The sequence below is a fragment of the Camelus dromedarius genome, chromosome 28 (assembly GCF_036321535.1).
Source record: "Camelus dromedarius isolate mCamDro1 chromosome 28, mCamDro1.pat, whole genome shotgun sequence".
Taxonomy (NCBI): domain Eukaryota; kingdom Metazoa; phylum Chordata; class Mammalia; order Artiodactyla; family Camelidae; genus Camelus; species Camelus dromedarius.
Window position 1 is genome coordinate 14,151,437 of NC_087463.1, and position 13,680 is coordinate 14,165,116.

Genomic DNA, 13,680 nt, shown 5'->3' on the forward strand with positions numbered 1-13,680 from the left:
TTTGGGGGGCTGGATGATCCTGATTCAGTAGGTTTGGGGGAGGGTGCCTGAGATTTTGTATTTTTTAACAAGCTCCCACACGATGGAGACCACATTTTGAGAACTACTGTGATGGAAGATAGTTTTTTCCTTCTTTTTCTCTTTTCTTTTCTAATTGAGATATAATTGACATGTAACATTATTTTCATTTTAGGTATACAACGTAATCATTTGATATACATATGTATTGCAAAATCATCACCAGAATGAGTTTAATTAAATTTATACCACAAAGAGTTACACTTTTTTTCTTGTGATGAGAACTTTTAAGATCTACTCTTAGCATCTTTCAAATATGCAACACAGTATTGTTAACTATAGTCACCATGTTGTAACATTACATCCATAGGATTTATTTACCTCATAACTGGTAGTTTGAAATTTTTTATTCCATTCACCCACTCCCCACCCCCTGCCTCGGCAACCACCAGTCTGTTCTCTGTATCTGTGAGTTTGGTTTTGGTTTTGTTCTTTTAGATCCAGGTATAAGTTATAGCACACAGTGTTTGTCTTTCTCTGTTTCTCTTTTTCAAAGAATCCTTATCTTTTAAAGATACATACTGCAGTATTTATGGATGAAATTATAAGGTGTCTGGGATGTATTTAAAAACAACTCAGGGAGTGGGTAGGCAGGGAGTATAGATGACACAAAGTTGGCCAAGAAACGAAGTAATGGGGACATGAGAATTCCTTATGCTATACTCTCTACTTTTGTATTATATTTGAAACTTTGCATAACAAAAGGTTAAGAATAAAATAAATCAAGCAGAGGGTCATCTTTAGATTTATCTAACATTTATGCAGGCATCCTTGTGTGCAGCCCTTTTCCATGTATTTCATCTAACTGTCACAGCACAATTGGCCCCTCGCTGGGGAGGTTCAGATGGACTAAACCACTGCCCTGATGCCAGGCTGCTAGCCAGTGGCAGAGTCGGGAACTCACGTTCAGGCTTCCAACTCCAAGTACGGTGCTCACTCCACTCTATCAGTCATCACTGAAGTAGGCAAGAGTCATCTTAGGAGCTTATTTAAAACTCAGACTTTAGCCCCACCCCATCCTCCCCAGAAGTGTCTTTGATCCAGAGGATTTAGGATGAGGCTCAAAAATGTGTGTTTTAATAAGTCTCCCAGTTGACTGTCATGCAGGTGACTTGGAGGCTGCACTTTGAGAACACAATCTTAGAGGGCTGAGCCACCTGGGATGAAGAATGATATACGCTCTGGCTTCCCCAGAAAGATGTCTGAGTTCAGAAGTCCCAAGAGAGGATTCTACCCATCCTTGCTTCCTTCTATAGGTATTGGGGTAATAAAGCCCACTTTGGCTGGGTTTCTAAGCCTTTCCATAAGGGCTAAATGATTAATGCTGTGCTAAGGTGGAAAAGGCAGGGGTTGAATCACCTAGAACAATCTCCTCAAGGACGCAGAGCAGAAAGGCAGATTTAACTCAACAAACACCATACTTCTCTTAAAGGAGCAGCTTCCCATGGCTGTAAATATCAGCTGCTTTCCTCCTTTGCCACAAGGAGGAATGAATACTTGTCTAACTCTAGTCTTGTCTGCTGATGCCTGCCAAAGCCTTTAGTGAACATTCTGGAGCTCTTCTCTTGGAAATGCTAACAGAGTAGCTGGTGGGGCGAGTGTTGGGGGAGGATGTCATGAAGTCTCTTTTGAGATGTGGGGAGGCCAAGTTGACTCCCCTTCTGATACCCCACCTCCCAGGCAGAGAAGGCTCCTGGGAACCAGTCTCATTTTCCCTAATATATGGGGTTTGAAGGCAAATTAAGATGAGACTTCCCCAGACAGGTGGAGAGGCCCACACTCAGGACTCCATGCCAAGCTTCATGGGGCCGAGTCCTCCACTTCTAGAATGTGATGGCATTTTATGGTATCTCCTCTTTACTTCCTGAGAATCCAGAGCATGTATTGGAAAGAAGACTGTACTGTGAGTCAAGAAACTGAATAAGGATGGGCAAGTTTCAACCTCTCTGGTCCTCTGTCTCTGTTAAATGAGAGGCAGAAACTAAGAGAACTTTCATACCCTCTTTCCATCTGAGATCCTGTAATTCAGGTCCCAGAACCATGAGGCATAGATTCTACTTTTAAAATAAACCATACTAAGGCATAACTTATATACAGTAACTACACCTATTTTGAGTGTACATTTTGATGAGTTTTCACATAATCGAGATGGAGGATGTTTCCATCACCCCCAAAAGTTCTCCTATGTCCCTTCCCAGTCAATTGCTACCCCTACCCCCACTCCAGCCCTAAGGAATCACTGATCCACTTTCTGTCACTATAGATTAGATTTGTTTTTCCCAGAGTTTAATAAATGTAACCTTGTGTCCAGCCTCCTGCATTCAGCATGATGTTCTGAAATTCATCCATCAGTATGTATCTGTAGTTTGTTCCCTTTTAATGCTAAAGTGCATTCCATCAAATGGACATATCACAATTTGTTTACACATTCATCTGTTAACAAACATGTAAGTTGCTCCCAGCTTTTGGCTGTTATAAATAAAATTGCTATGAACTTTCATGTACTGTCGACCCTTGAACAGCGTAGGGGTTAGGGGCACTGACCTTCCACATGGTCAAAAATCCGCATGTAACTTTATAATTGGCCCTTGGGATTTGCATTTCTGCATCAGTGGATTCAACCAACTGCAGATTGCGTTGTACTATTTATTGGGGAAAAAAGCCATGTATAAGTAGATCCATGCGGTTCAAAGCCATATTGTTTGGCGGTCAAATGGGTAAGTCTATGTGTGAACATATATTTTCACCTCTCTTGATCAAATACCTAAGACTAGAATTGTTTACATAGTTGCATAGTAAGTATATACTAAACTTTATTTAAAAAATTGCCAAATGTTTTCCAAAGTGACTGTACCATTTTGCATTCCCACCACTGACATGTGAGTGTTCCATCTGCTCTACATTGTTGCCAATCTTTTTAATTTAGTCATACAGGATGTGCTTTGATCTTAGATTTTAGGTTATACCTACAGAGCAGGGGACAGTAGGGCATTTCAGCAGGAGCCCTGTGTGATGCTGCTGGGTCCTAGGATTGGTTTAGTCTTGTAAAATGTAAGTGCGTCAGAGTTCTTCCCGGTCCAGAGACACCGGGTCAGTTTCACTAGAAGTTAGGATCAGGGTGAAACTGATGAACTGACTCAGTCTTCACCATTCACAGTAGATAAAGCTTTCAGTTCCTTTGCAGTGTGATTCCAGAGGCCCAGCACCCCAGCCAATGCCTCCCAGGGCTCCTGGCACATTTTCAAGGAAGAGAGGCTGACAGGGCTTGGGTGCCAGGACGCTTTTCTTCCCACTTGTGCCAACCTCTTCATTTTATGACATGTTTTAATGAGGGAGGATGAAGAGAGAAAATGAGTGCCAGGTGTATCTGAAATGGGTCTGAACGATAATTACATTCTGCAGTGAAGTGACAGAAATTCTTCACTCAATATGCTTTGGAAAGGGCTGGCAGGAGAGAAATACGTGTTCCTGAAAGCACAACTGAACGAGCACATTTTAAAGTTCTAGCATAAAAAAGATGTCTAAAATACCCAAAGAGAACCAAAGTTTAACATTCCCCTCCCTCTCTTTAAAAGGAATAAATATGGACTGAATCACAGTGACGAGTGATCAGCTCGGCTCTGCTAAGCAGTAGATTCCTCCCACGCTGGATTCTAAATCAGGGAGGGAAGATGAGGTGGTCCATGCAACCTCCTCATCCCTGGAAGGCCTTGACTGAGGGACTGTTGTCCGGACCCTGCAGAATCCAGGGATGAGAGTGATCCTGTAGGCTCGCTGGCTCCTCCTCGGCCAGGCCACAGCCTGTCTACGACTAAAGGCAAAGAGCCAGAGTGAGTGTGAGCCACATCTCTGGTCTTGGAGGGTGGCCACCAGGAAGGACAGTGCTGCTGACACTTTCAGGGAGACCTGCTGCACGCATTTAGGGGTCCAGGTGCTCCCCTGAGAAAGCATGGCGCCTGCCTTAAAGGCCAGTATTTTCTCTTAAAAGTCCAGTAGTTGAGCCCCCACCTTGGAGCCTTATGCAAGAGGCCAACTTGAAGTCAGGGACTCAACAGCCCAGCCATCCACACAGTCCACCTCAGTTTGCTAACAACAGCCATTGTCTCCTCATTTATTTATTTACCCCACCACCCTCAGTGAGACGGGGTAGTACATAGAAAACACAAATTTTAAAATACAAATTTAAATACCAGATCTAGGGAAACATTTGTAACGGGAGGCCAGATGTGAATGTGTCCACAGTTCACAACTATAGGTCTGAATTTTCACACCCTTCACTGAAGTTCAACTCATATCTTTTCTTTCCAAAAACTGGAAGGGTTATTACTGTGGTACCCTGGATATGACATCGTGCTCTCATTTTATGAGAGATTACCATTGAGGGACACTGGGCAAAGGGCACCTGGGATCCCTCTATAATATTTCTTACAACTGCACTAGAATCTACAATTATCTGAAAATCCAAAGTTTAATTTAAAAAGTAACAAAAACAAATGGAAGGGGTAAGATCCTAAAGAGATTAGATAAGGTATGGGATTTGGCCTGAGATTCAGGAAGGCCAAAGTGAAAAAGGAAACAGGATTATTATAAAGACTTGGTTCACGTGATTACGGGAGCCGAGAAGCCCCAAGAACCACAGCCCAAAGGCTGGAGACCCAGGAGAATAGATGGTGCAGGCCCCAGTCTGAGTCCCACGGCAGGAGAAGGCTGCAGCTCAGACACAGCCAGGTAGAGAGCAAATTCCGTCTTGCTCAGCCTTTTGTTCTCTTCAGGCCACCATCGCATTGGATGAGAGCCACTCACACTGGGGAGAGCAATCTGCTTTATTCAGTCTGTTAATTCTGATGTTCATCTTATCCAGAAACCCCCTCACAGACACACTCAGATTAATTTTGAGCCAAAGATCTGGGTGCCCCCATGACCCAGTCAATAAAATCAACAATCACCACCTCAAAGTTACTTCATGGCCCTGTGCCTCAGTCTCCTCATCTGTAAAATGGGCATGATGACAGCACCTTCCTCGCCCGTTGGGGAGGAAGCTCAAGAGACACGGTATATTCAAAATCCCTGATGGGAGGCTTGGACTGTAGTAAGTGCCCCAGCTCCCAGGAGGGAGAAGTAGGCAAGGAGCAAGGAGAAACGGGACCAGGGCTTCCTGAGCTGACTCGCCTCTAACTTGACTCCTGTGCCCCCCCCCAATTCTCTTTCTCTTTTTGCAGCAGTTCTCATACTGACATTTGAAAAGGTTCTGACTCCCAAGAATAACACTTCCTTTACATCGCCTTACAGGGGGCCTCTCCTCACCAAGAGCCTGACTGCTCTGCACAGGAGTTCGGATCAAGAGCAAGGCACAGAGGGCTGGGCGGGTCTCAGGGACTATTGTCTGCTGCCCTGACATTTGATATTGTGGGAATGGAGTGGCTGCCTCCCACCTCATAATTGCTGTTGACAAAACACAACAAGCCCAGAGGCATTACCCCCTTGCTGACCCAGCTCCCCTCACTGCTGCGTATTCAAATGAGCGCACCGCATAAAGCATCTCCGTGGAGACGGCAAGGCAGGAACATTACAAGCGGGGGTTATGCCTTCCAGTGCAGAGGCAAGGAGGCAGGAGGCGGCGGCGCCAATGGTTTATGTGAAAGAAGCCTCCCCTTTACACACAAATATCTAAAAACTATTAATTTTGGGGCAGCAGCAAGGAAGAAATACATGAAAGGAAAATTGATTTCTATTTAAATGGTATGTTTTCATCACCTTTCTTCAGAGCCTAAGCATCCATCTTTGAGTACCTGTGCTAATTGATTTCAAATGCAATTCAACACAACGCTGTAGAACAATAAATCTCAGGGCAAAGAGGCTAAGGGGAAACTTAAGCGGAACAGGACGGGGTGGTAACCCGTGGCTTCTGAAAGGTGTGTGTGTCATCCTGGGTGAGTTGGGAACAGTCCCCTGACGGGTGCTGGCATCAGGGGCTGCTCAGTTTTTTGTGTAATGGACAATCCCTTGAACTTGAAATCCTCCTACTGATCCAGGAAGTTTCCTTATCCGGGCTACTGCCTGGGCCCCAGACTGCCCTGTCCCTCTTCTGAAGGATAAAGGCATTTTTGCAGCCCCCTTTGTGAAGCCTGGTGCCTTCTTCCCCAGGGGCCCTCACAGGCCTGGTATTCCTGGCATGCCTCTTTCCTATAAACCTCTTCTTCCTAAACTTGTGCCCCTTCATCCCCAGGGGGCTGTCACTTGCGAGGCAAGTAGCCGAGCGGGTCCCTGGAAGGTATGAAGAGCCTTGCTAGAGACCCAGAAGTCTACCTCTGGTGGAAGGATGAACTTCAGAATGAAGGGGCTCCAGACCCCGTGGCTGGTGGCAGAGGGCGGGGGTGGGGGTGGGGCTTTGGGTTTCATCCTGGTGATGCTCTATCCACCTGTGCTGGAGTCTTGCCCCTGCTCATCCCTGGGAGAGGTGAGGTCTGAGGGCATGAGGGCTGGGATGCAAGACTGGATAGGAAGGATCGGCAAGGGCTCTTGCTTACTCAGTGGCCATGTGGCAGCTTTGATGTTGTTTCCCGAGCAAGAATCTAGCCAATGAGGAGAACCACTAATCTGCCCAAATGCCCTATGCAGAGAAGCTGAACCATCACGAAAAAGTGATGCGTCCATGACAGAAAATAATTCCTAGGCGACAGGCCAGTCTCCAAGCCTCAGGTCAGCAGGTGACCCCGCTCGAGGGAGGAGCAGGTAATCAGGGGAATCTGCCAGAGCCAGAGGAGAGCTGGGACTGGAGAGCTGTGCCCTCCTGTACAACGGTTGTGTCCTGGTGGGTTGTACAGTGGGTAGCCGTTAGATTTGTGCAGGGCATGATCCAACCTGCATCACCATCAAACCTTTATAACTCCCCACTCTCTGCTCCCGGAACTCTGCTGGGGCAGAACTACCCCCAAGAAGAACAGAACTCTCTTCAAGGGTTTTTCTCCACGTGATTGAGAGCAGGAGTTTGTTTCTGGGAATGGATAGCCTGACCCAGGATGTATCTACGTAAGCCAGAAGCAACACCTCTATAAGATCAAAATACAGAGTCATTTCATTCAGTTTGGGCACAATGGCAATTAATCCAAATTTCCAATGCATGGACAAATTACCCCAAGACAGACTAAATTATTGATGGACTTAATGGTCTCTTTTTTGGACCGTTATGACTTCATTCTTTACGATAAGCGTTTCAGTAGTTATATAAGTGCATTTAATCTGCTATGTTTCCATCCCACTGAATTCTCAGCCCACATAAATCATTTTTAAAATTTAAAAATTTTCCAGTTTTACTGAGATATAATTGACATGTCGTGCTGTAAAAGTGTAAGGAGTACAGCATAATGATTTGACTTACATACATCATGAAATGATTGTCAAAAGAAGTTTAATGAACATCCATCATCATCTCCTATGGACACAAAATAAAAGAAATAGAAAAACAATTTTTTCCTTGTGATGAGAACTCCGAGGATTTACTCTCTGAACAACTTTCATACATAACATACAGCAGTGTTAATTACACGTTATCATGTACCTAGCACTTATCTGCCTTGTAAGTAGAAGCTTGCACCTTTTGACTGCCTCCATCCAATTCCCCCTCCCCGCAGTGGCTTCTGTTTACAGCATGAAATGAGCTGGCTCCTCATGTCCCATGTCTCTCTCCATTACTTTCGTATTCATTCGTTCACTCATTCCTTCATTCAGTCTCCACCCTCACATAGCTCACTGTTTAGTGGGGGAAGCCAGACGTTAAAGAGATGAACGTTTCTTCCTGTGTTGTAAGGATATGATAAGGGAGGTTTAAAGCAAAAAGCCCTGGCTAAGCTGGGTCAAGCTCTGATTCCCCGCCCTTCCTCCCAGTTTGCCCATCTCCCACCTGTCAACCCCCCGTGGGGCCTATTGATTTCTGACACGCCTTGATGTAAAATTACACGTTGTGATATCATTCAGTATAATGCTGACAAAGGCAAAAGGGGCCCCTCTGGCTCCTGCTGAGAGTTCCTTCTCTCACTCACCACCCACTGGAGCCAGTTCCTGAATTACTTTTACAGCTGGGAGCAGGCAGCAGCAGCAGAGACACCCCATGGAGGGACGAAGATAAATAAAATTTCAATCCGGCCCATTGATCTCCCTTCTGATCAATTTAATAGTCAGGGAGGTGGAGAAGCGGCAGGAGAAGCTGTTTAACTCCCTTCCTGGGGCAGGGGATGTCCCAAGGGAAATCTGCGGCACTCCCCGCTGACAGTCCCTTGGTGAGAAATTCCTGACTCCGGAGCCCCGAACAGAGAAAAAGGAGGCGGGAAGTAATTTGGAAAAGGGAAGAACAGGCATCACCCAGCTGGACTTAAAACACCCATTAGGTGATTACAGGGATTAGGCCGGGATCATTTGCTCGAGCTCTCCTCTGAAAGCTGCAAGGAGGCTGACTCCGCATGGCACAGTCCCTCCAGCCCGGGAGACACGCACCATGATTCATCTCTCTCCCAGCAAGAGCCAGCTGGCCCCGAGGGAATGTTCGTCAGCCTCTCCTCTGCACTGGGCAAAGTGCAGGCTCTTGTCATGAAGGAAAGCCACCTCTTCCCAGCAGAAAGCGAGCCCCATTGCCTCGTTCTTTTGCCGCATGTTCTGTGCGGTGAAGGGGTGGCTGGAACGCTGGGTGTGTCTCAGGTAGTCCCAGTTCAGAATTTTTATCACGCTATGGCCCTGGTGGGAAAATCCTCCACCTTGGTATTGGCATCCCATAATAGACTACCCTGAGAGCAAGTCTGGAGCGTTCTCCATGATTAACTGAGGGCAGAAGGAACTTGGACCAGATGTCACTGAGTTCAGCAGAGGCAGCTCTTGGTCACCACCCTGGGCTACTCAGAGGAAGAGCCCACAGTGTCTCCTGGTTGAGCAGCATCCAAGAGTGGTCAGGACTGGACCTCACAGAGAGGGAAAAAGAGGGCTTTGACCTTGCCCACCAGCCCCCCGCCCAGGTACCCTGCCCTTCTCGCTTTTCCCGGCTGAGGACCCCAGCGTCTTCCTGTGATTTCCCGCCACACACCTCTGGAGCCCTATGTGGCATCTCTCAGTCACCTCCACCAGGTGTCCATCCAAGGAGCAGTCAGCATCTTACCTGCAACCAAACCTTGAGCTAAAGAGAGGGAGCCACCAAGGGGCGTGGGGTGGGGTATGCAGACAGAAGAAGACATTTTTGAAGACCTGGGCCCTCTGGCACTGCTGGAACCACACTACATAGCCGATCACCCGTGTGCAGCCTGCCCAGAGGGTCCTGATGGGCACTGGGCATGGCTGTGGTTGAACTCTGCTGACCCCCTGCACTTTGCCCCCAATGTGGCAGGATGAGTCAGACAGTGCTGGCAACCAGCAGATAGAAAACTCCAGAGTGAAGACATCTGATGGCCAATAGGCATATGAAAAGATGCTCCATATCGCTAATCATCAGAGAAATGCAAATCAAAACTACAATGAGGTATTACCTCATACTGGCCAGGATGGCCAGAATGGCCATCATTAAAATGGCCATCAAATGATAAATGCTGGAGAGTGTGTGGAGAGAAGGGAACCTTCCTACACTGTAAGTGAGAATGTAAACTGTTGCAGCCATTAAGGAAAACAGTATGTAGATTCCTTAAAAAACTGAAAATAGAGTTTCCATATGATCCAGCAATCCCTCTCCTGGGCATATATCCAGAGAAAACCCCAATTCAAAACGATACATGCACCTCAATGTTCATAGCAGCGCTGTTTACAATAGCCAAGACATGGAAGCAACCTAAATGTCCATCGACAGATGACTGGATAAAGAAGTTGTGGTGTGTGTATACACACACACACACACACACGCATATACATACAGTGGAATATTACTCAACCACAAAAAAGAATGAAATAATGCCATTTGCAGCAACATGGATGAACCTAATGATTATCATACTAAGTGAAGTAAGTCAGAGACAAATATCATATATCACTTAAATGCAGAATCTGAGAACTTGACATGAACTTATTCACAAAACAGAAAGAGACTCACAGATATAGAAAACAAACTTATGGTTACCAGGGGGGAAAAGCAGGAAGGAGGGATAAATTGGGAGTTTGAGCCTGGCAGATACAAACTACTATGTTCAGAATAAACAACAAGGTCCTACTGTATAGCACAGGGAACTATATTCAATGGCTTGTAGTAACCTGTAATGAAACAGAGTATGAAAAAATATATATGTACAAAAATATATATATACATATACATGTATATAACTGAATCACTATGCTGTACACCAAAAACTAAAACAAACATTGTAAATTAACTATACTTCAATTAAAAAAAAATTTGTTTCTATACACAATAGCCAAGACATGGAAACAACCTAGATGTCCATCAACAGATGACTGGATAAAGAAGTTGTGGTATATTTATACAATGGAATACTACTCAGCCATTAAAACAGAATAAAATAATGCCATTTGCAGCAACGTGGATGGACCTGGAGATTGTCATTCTAAGTGAATTAAGCCAGAAACAGAAAGAAATATACCATATGCTATCACTCATATGTGGAATCTAAAAAAAAAAGAAAAAAGAAGACACTAATGAACTCATCTACAAAACAGAAACAGATTCGCAGACATAGTAAACAAGCTTATGGTTACTGGGGGAAAGGGGGTGGAAAGGGATAGATTTGGGAGCTCGAGATTTGCAGATATTAACTACTATATATAAAAATAATTTTAAAAATTTCTTCTGCATAGCACAGGGAACTGTATTCAATATCTCATTATAACCTTTAGTGGAAAAGATACAAAAATGAATATATTGTACGCCTGGGACATTATGCTGTATGCCAGAAAGTGACACATTGTAACTAACTATACTTCAATTAAAAAAACAAGTTTTAAAAAGAGATTGCTGGGCATAGCATGAGGATCTGTAAAAAATTCAGCTAGAGCTTACAATGGATGATGGGGGAGATGGGAAGAGATGAAACTGGAGAAACCACAAAGGTGCAAATCACAAAGGGCTTAGCAGCCTGACTAGGAGTTTGGGCTTCATTCATCTCTCCTAAGGGCACTGAGAAGCCAGTGGGACCTTTTAAATTAAAGAAGTGATGGACTCAGATCTGCATTTGAAAAAGATCTTTCTGACTGCAGTAAGGAAAGGACGAGAGCAGAGGGTGGAACTGGAGGCAGGGAGATCAGGTTGAAGGCAACCGCAGAGTGCAGGCGAGAGATGAGCCAGGGAGCATCAGTGGGGACAGAGACAAAGAGGGACACGAGAAGGTGACCGGGAAGGAGAACTGATGCTCAGATGAAAGCTGTGGTGCCAGTCCCCGGAATAGGGGACCCAAGAGGAGAGAATCTGGAGTGAGAGTCAACTGTAAGCCTAGATGCTGGTGTACCCGTGTGCCGTGTGCCACCACGCCCCAAGGGGAGTACACAGACCCTGAACTCCTTGTCATCCCATTGATGCATCACACTCTCTTTATCTGGCACATAACCGGTGGCGAAAAGTGTTTATTAAATGCACGCATGGATGAATGCATGAATGCACAATGAATATAAGACAGAGTCTCTAACTTCAAAGTTCTTCGAGTCTTACTGCAAGACAAGATTATCCTACATCAAACAATTAAAGAACAGCACCAGATAGAACATAATTAAGTTCTAAATCATCTGGTTCAGGCTGTAAGTGCTGGAGTTTCAGAAAAGCGAAAGATCGATGTGGGCTAGAGGAGTTAAGGATGGCTTAAATGTAATTCCCCGACATTACAGTACCCTGGAAACAACAGTGCTGGTCTTAAAACTGAAGAGAGATGAAAGCCAACACACAGAGCCTTATTTACCCAGTGCTGTACAGCGGACCACCATGATACTGGGGGGCTGAATTAATAACACTCACCTTCGGGGGCTGACACTGTTCAAGTGGATTTATTCCTATACAATTAATAATGGGCTCTGGCATAATCCATTCTCATTGTATTCTCTTTTTTTAAGATGTTTTTATTGAGGTGAAATTCATATGACATAAAATTAACCATTTTAAAGTGCACAACTCAGGGGCATTTAGTGCATCCACATTGTTGTGTAACTACCTCCTCTTTCTGGATCCAAAACAATTTTAATCACCTCCCCCCCCCAAAAAAAAACTGTATTCATTGTATCCTTGAACCAGCAAACAAATATGGTAGACAGAAAGGGGCCCTGAAACACAAGGCCTTGAATTCTCATCTGTAAGTTACCGATGACTTCTGGGCCTCAGTTCCACCATCTGTAAAATCAGGGCATTTGATTAAGATGATATTCAACTTCACAACACTGTAATTTTAAGTACAGTTGTCTTTCACATTTGAAGGTGGGTAGCATAAAAATAGATTTGTTGGTTGACTATATTATGCAGAAAAAAATCACAGTAAATATGTGTAAGTGTGTGTACGCTTTAAGGGACAGAGATGGGAGGTTTGGGGGCTAGCTGAGGCTAAGATGGAAACAGAACAAAGCACTAGTGAAGAGAGTGGAGTTTGCCTGGCTCTCCCTTTTTTTTTTTTTTTTTTTCTTTTTTGTTCACCTGTGTATCTTAGTCTTTAATTTCTTGGTGGACTCTGGTTGAATTCAGCAATTGGAAGGATTTTTCCAGAGTTGCATTAGGTGCTACCTATCAGCTGAGTTTGTATTCCGAATAATTTTATATTTAACCCCAAGGCTAAAATTTCTTTCTTCCTGCCCCAAATCTTCACCACTTTTCTTTACCAGCCTCTCCATGCACGCCTCATGGAAAGAACACATTCCCACTCTTCCAAGTAACTTCAAATTTGTGCAGAGGCCAAGAAAATGCACAGACTCGAAACTATTAGAGCAAGAAAGGGACACTTATAAGCTAAGTCTCCTGGGTTCATGGGGAGAATTCTAAAACTTAGTAGCTATTTGGAAGTACTAGTCCATTGCCAAAATTTGAAGCTCAAGACTGGAGAGACTCTCTGAGCATGGGACTGCTTCCATGTGCTGCTTTGGGTAAAGATACTAAAGATCAGTCTAATAAAGTGAGCTGGGAAGCCAGAGGGTTATTATTGCAAGGGTCTCCCAAATCATAAGAATAATAAGTACAATCAAGTCCGCATTACTTTAGGTCATTACGTTATTCCTGAATCCTTAGCTACTAGACATGACTGGGTGCTAATGAAGTCATAACGCCATGTTCTGATTCTGGCAGAGATCCTCAGATCAGAAATGTCTGAGGCTCCCAGATGCCACTGAAGCAGAGGCAGTGGTTGGAGCCACATATAGAGATGGTGCCCCTGCACCAGCACTTCTGACTTTTGACCAGCCCAGACAAGTTAAGCAAGTTAGTGCCAAGTACTCAGAACTAAGAGGGGAAAAGGCTTAAGAGACTGAATTTTTTCATATTTCAAAGGACTTCTTTGGATTATGTCAAAAGCACCTTATATATATACACACACGTCACTGTGTGAGGTATTTGATGTCCTCATAGGTGGGTTTTTGTATGCAGAAAAAATGGTTTCAAGTTTTGTTTTGGAAATAAGATTTTCAGTTTATTAGTGATGAATGCTAACATTTAAT